This window comes from Quercus lobata, unplaced genomic scaffold, assembly GCF_001633185.2.
Source record: "Quercus lobata isolate SW786 unplaced genomic scaffold, ValleyOak3.0 Primary Assembly Scq3eQI_331, whole genome shotgun sequence".
Lineage (NCBI taxonomy): Eukaryota > Viridiplantae > Streptophyta > Magnoliopsida > Fagales > Fagaceae > Quercus > Quercus lobata.
The window spans coordinates 101,340-107,500 of record NW_022154725.1 but is presented as its reverse complement, the minus strand read 5'-3'; the positions used below and the strand labels follow the sequence as shown (position 1 = coordinate 107,500).

At 39.4% G+C, this 6,161-nt stretch overlaps 1 pseudogene; it reads right to left on the bottom strand.

The window, feature by feature from the left end:
• Positions 1 to 6,161, bottom strand: part of LOC115973146 — a 6,606-nt pseudogene extending 445 nt beyond the window's left edge.

The window sequence follows — 6,161 nt, the reverse complement described above, 5'->3', positions numbered from 1 at the left end:
TAGAATAACTAAGAAGTAACTTATTTCTGACTCCCTGATATATTCGACTTCACCATTCATGAGCCCTACAATCTTTCTGCACATCCTCAGCCCTAGGCCTTCTTCAGTCAACCATCCACTGCTATGAAACATGTCCTGAACCGATTCAGGAGGAAGACCTTCACCAGGGCTTACCATCCTTCATAAATAAGATCAATATTAGTTGAATCAATATCAAAGAAATTAATAATAAGATCCATCTCCACACACACACATATATATACCTAAAATAAGTTGCAACTTGCAAGTGATCAAAAATTACTTCCATATAATCTTTTTTTACAAAAGAAGTTGGCTAACAAGGAATCCATAATTGAAATTAATTCAAAAGCACATATCAGTAACACCATGCCAACATAATGCACATGGGAATCATAAGTATGGTACCACAAGTTTATTCACCAAATATCAAGCAACTAACTTGCTTAAAGCGCATGCTTGTAAAATTGCTGCTCTAAGAGATTTACATAATAAATTCTACCCCAAAAAAATAAATTATCATATATTAGGGATGCAACTCTGACTGGTTAGTCTAACCCTAACTTTTTTAATTATTAAAAATAAAATAATAAAATTAAAAATAAAAATAAAAACCCAAACATTTATCAGTATTTTGCAGGATTTCAGTGTTGGCGAGCATATCAACAAGGTGTTGATGGATTAACATAAATTTAAAAAATTGATGATGCAAGCAAGTCTAAGAGGGCATCTAAGTTTCATAGGACCTCAAGATTATGTTAGAGAACCTCCCATGACAGCTCAAAGTGTAGTCAACCTTCCAGACCTCAAGAATACTGTAAGGATATGTCATATATCTACAGAACCCAAGTCACAAGCCTCTTTGGCACGGATAAGGACAACTAAGGAAAAGCCTCAGCATGTTATAGGTAAGAGGCATACTAAAAACTTTAAACCATCATATTGTGAAATTTTACAGAGATAGTACAAACAACAATCCATTCTAGGACCAATAGTTGCCACCATAAAACACCTACATGTTAAGTGTTAGTCAAAGATTTTGTTAAACTCACACGATGACTCAACTACTTCAGATCTGGTTGAATGCTTAACTTGTTTGAATCAGTCCAATATGACACTTGCACTTTTTTTTTTTTTTCAAAGAACACAAAATATTATTGACAACTGAGTATACTGATGGTTAGGAGTGTTGAAGGACAAAATTAAGACAACCATTAATTAAAACCAGCAAAATTATGTTAGTGCACACACAGACAAAACATATACATTATTGACACCAGCTCAACTTTATGGGAAAAATAAAATGAAGGAATTATTTCTTTCTAATAAATAGGTAATAATCCATCATGGTATAACTAGAAAAAGGGTAAAAATGAATTGGAATCCAACATACCTGAATTCGGTACGCACAAGCGTGTGTCCATCAGAAATTTGCTTGAAGCTTGGACGAACACGAATCTCTACCCAACCTTCTGGTGATGGTGCATAACACACCATAGTCACCAAAAAATCAGCTAGGACCTGTTGAATTCTTATTTGATCACTGTAAACAGCCAATGATTTCGTTTCTTCCGGAATATCACGAATCAATTGCAAATTTTTTTCCCTCAGCAGCATCATTACTTGGCTAACAACAGAATTTATGACACACCCAAGAAAGAATTCTCCCTTCTCAAGCTCCAATGAACTGATTCCGAATAAAATAACATTGGAGTTCAGATGAGATGTTAAGACAAACACGGATTTAAACATGGTAGCAATGAATTAAGACATGATAAAAATACAAGGCATCATGTTCAATCAAAGGGCACGATCTGTGTCCTTAAACAGGGTTATGGACCACAATCTGTGGAACCAGCGGGGAAAATAATCAAGTTAATGGGATAAAACCACATTTCTTTAGACCGGATGCAAATTGGTAGATTTGTTGAGATCCCCAAAACTATTTTCAGTACATTTACAGTACTATGAAGGATATCACCATCTATACAGTCATATATTTTTGGCTTATCTAGAAAAAAAGCTACTGTTGAAGGGAACGACATGATATCAATCTGGCTGTCTATATCATATAATTGGCAGAAACACGCATTAGATTTAGATTTACTGTAACTGATGGTAAAGAGATGTCGAAAACTTACAACTAGTATACATTGCATATGAAATAAATTTGTAAGCCTTTAGTAGGCAATTGACAAAAAATACTGCTACATGCATCACATTTTCTTTTGCATAAACTGATAGTTTTAACTGACTTGTTTAAGAAAAACTCACCCATCTTCAATTCTCTCCAGATCAACGTCCTTTGTAATCTTCAACATCTGCTTCACACAAGCAGCACTAGTCTCAAGAATGCGCCTTTGATCTTCAGTCATGTCTGTAGCCTCCAACAGTGAGTTAGTAAAGTGAATACCACTCAAAGGAGTCTTTACTTCCTGGCAAATGTAAGCCAACTCTGTCATTCTTGCAAAGCATTTCTTCTCCTGTTGCCTCTGAACTTTCGGAGCTTGTTGCAATTCAGGAGTAGCAATCTGCAAGAAGCAGAAGGCTCCAATAACCTGGCCATCCATATTTACCCTCTTGTTTGCAGTCAAAAGAGCCTGTACATATCTCCCATTTTGATCAAAGAAAGAAAATGGGAACTTATCTGTGTCTTGCCCTCCAATTGCATTGTGCAAGACAATCATGAATTTTGACAAATCATCTTGACCCATGAGCTGACAGCAACTGCCAAAAACCTCTCCAACTAACATTTTTCCTACGATGTCCCCTCAGGCCCACCCAGTGAGCTTTTCCATAGCAGTGTTCCACTCGGAGCAACACGTATTATCATCTGAAGCAAATATGGGAGGGATCAAAGGATTGGGACTATGAACAATAGCCTTGTAATCACCTTGAATGTTGATAAACTTATCCATCACCACTTTTTGACCAGTAACATCCTGACCAACAAAACAAACTCCTACTATATTATCTGTGTAATCCTTGCTAGAGCAAGCATTGACTACCACAAATACAGCCCTCTTATGATGCTCAGGGCCAAATGTCCTCAGTTTTATCTCTACATTCCTATCTTCTTCACCTGCATTGATTAAACTAAAGTGATATACAAAATGTTATCAAAACCAACTCCCATCCAAGGCAAATACTAAATATTATGTATCAACGGATAGAAGGTTGCTTCTAAACTCGGATACTAATCAATATATTGTAAACCAATAGTAAGAATAAGATTCTAACATTCCAACCCCTAAAACATGGAGATTAATGGTTTTCTCTCTCTCTTCTTGGCACAAGAATCCATTTTTTAACACCAACATCATGTTCAGGTCTATTTTAGTTTCGTCACTGTGTTGCCATTTCTTATGTATATTGGACATCATGCCACTCTCCATGTCAGGATGCTAGCAACATGATCAGCATCCACATGATAGGGCATCCATTAGGTTTTTTAGGGAGAACATAGTGGAAACTTCAACTTCTTAGTAAAACCTACTTATAGTAAGGGATGGTTTCAAATGTCCTAATATCTTGCAGATATAATGCAAATATATTGACGCAGCACAAGCAACAGCTAAACTTTTGGCAGATTACAAATTTACTCTCTCAAGTGGGAAGAATAATTAAAGACGCAAGCTAACACATAAACTGGTCAACTGATGAGATTTAGGACATCCCATTCAAACGAAGTCATCACATCATACGTAGAGAAAGTGAGCAACTTCTTGCTTTAAATCTAATCCACACCATGCACTTCAGATTTTAAAAAAAAAATCAAAATTAATGCAACATACTTGCAGCTTTTATTGTCAGCAAAGAACTCATTTTTTTTAATTATTTTAAGATCAATGGATTTTTTTGTGCCTTTTGATGCAATACAGAATGAACTGGACCAAAACATTTCTACAGGATGCCAATACAACCCCCTTATTAAACTTTTAATATTGGCAGGAACAAAGACAGTATGTATTAATTGACTACCTCTTAAAGCTTGAGAAAGAAGCTTGTCTACTGTTTCTTCGTATTCTTTATAAATAAGATCACGAACCAAAGACTTCCCCATAGCTTCTTCAACTGAGAGCCCTGTCAACTCTGCAACCTTTGCATTCCACCCATTTATACAGCCATCAACATCTACAGCAAATATAGGAGCAGTTGCAGTCTCTATCAACCTGACCATTTCTCTTGCAACCAAACTGAGTTCATCCATACCTTGCAACTCCATGTCCCCAAGCTGGGCATGTACAACAGCCTTAGGATTGCTTGGCTCAGCATCTCTAAATGAGTCTCGCAGAAGAAGCTGCAGAGAGTGGATTGCACCGATTTCTGCTTTCTCCCATGGCAAGCTGCAGCTTTTTACCACTTCCAGAAATGCCTTGAAAGAAGAGCGCGGCTGCATCCTCTGCCCATCATCCTTGTCCTCAGGGTGATGCTTTGCGCCACCCCATTTGATCTCTTTTGCAGTGTGGGACCGGAACCAGAACAGGAAATCCCTTTTTGTGATATAAGCAACAGCCATTCCACAAACTGCAACTCCAAGTGAGGCTGCTCCATCGTACCCAGCATCACCCAAACTGTCTGTGCTGAAACGTGTGGAATCTCCGTGGAAAGCCAACAACCACTCTACTATGTCCTTTATCTCGGCCTCAGTTGGGGTCATACCCAGAGGGTAGTACTTCCCTTGATAGTAGAGGGCTGCCCCATCACAATTCACAAGGTCCATAATACCAGCCATTTTAGTAACGATCCCCGTAGGTGAGTCACAAAGAAGCATACCACACAACAGGGTGTTCGTCATTAAAACACGGTTCTCCAACATCTGTGATGACAATTGCAACTCCATATTCAATCGGAGTCCAAAAGCCTGCATTAAGAACTCACAAGCATTGCGAAGAGGGAATGGAATGCACCTAGCAGAAGTGTAATGACAAACCACCAAACCCCATAACCTCATTGAACTCCGCCCACCAACTCCTTCCTCATCATTTCCTTTGATAATAACCGACATTGCCAATGAGGCAGTCAAGCCCATATTAGCCATATACTGAGCATGACAGCCATGAGGAGCACGAAGCGTTGAACCAACCAAGCACAAAGGCTGCTCAATCCTATCATGCTGAATCACCCTAACCGGCATGGCATGACAATCCACAATCATCCTAACCCTGCTCTGCTTAAATAAAAACCTTGAGGCCTGAGGTATATCCGCGGCCGGATAATGCAACCCAATATATGGCTCCAAATCCGGCCTCTTACTCTCTGCCACAACCTCACCATGCTCATCCTCATGAAACTTATACACCATAGCCCTATCATACCCAGTCAGCTCCCTCACTCTCTCCACCACAGTATCACACAATAACTTAATATCCCCACCAGGTAATGACTGCAACGAAGAGATCGCCCGGGCAGCCAGCTTCTGTGGCTGAACCGCCCCGGCAATCAACAGAGCTGGGTCCTCAGTCCTTGCAAGTTCCAAATCAATTACAATCCCAACATCTATCCTATGCAAAATCGCGTAAAAGGGCTTCCCACAATTCTTGGAATCAATCCTAACCGGGTTCCACAACGTGATTTCCTTAGCTCTAAACGCCTTCTCAAGCAAAACAGAGCTGGAGTTCGTGAAGAGCGTCCTCCCATCAGTCCCAATTGTCAAAATCTCAGGCTTTTCTAAACTGGGAACTGACTGAGGCAAAAGAGCAAGCATGTCGCGTGCGTTTTCACTATAACCAATTATACTGAAAGAAGCTGCGTCTACAGCAATCATACAACCAAAAGGTTGGATATGACCACCCCTTTGGATTTTAGACAAGTAAGCTCTCATCTCTTCCTCAGGTACTGACTCTGTTGTGGTTCTAATGGACTGAGAGTAATCAAAGGACTTACCTGACTCGCCGGACTGTTCAAACACAGCGTGAAGACGAGCGTCCACTGGGTACTGTGCAATGGCTTTGGTGCTGTGTGAGTGTGTAGCTCTGCTACTTGAAGCCATTGATGAGTTTGGTCTCTCTCTTTTTGTTGTTGTTGTTGCATTATGTGATGCCCTTTGAGAAGTGGGAAAAGGCATAGAAAAAAAATTTATTTGGGGTTTGATTGAACTTCTTTTTCATTGAGGTCTTTCTTTGCTTTTTTCTTTCTGAGGA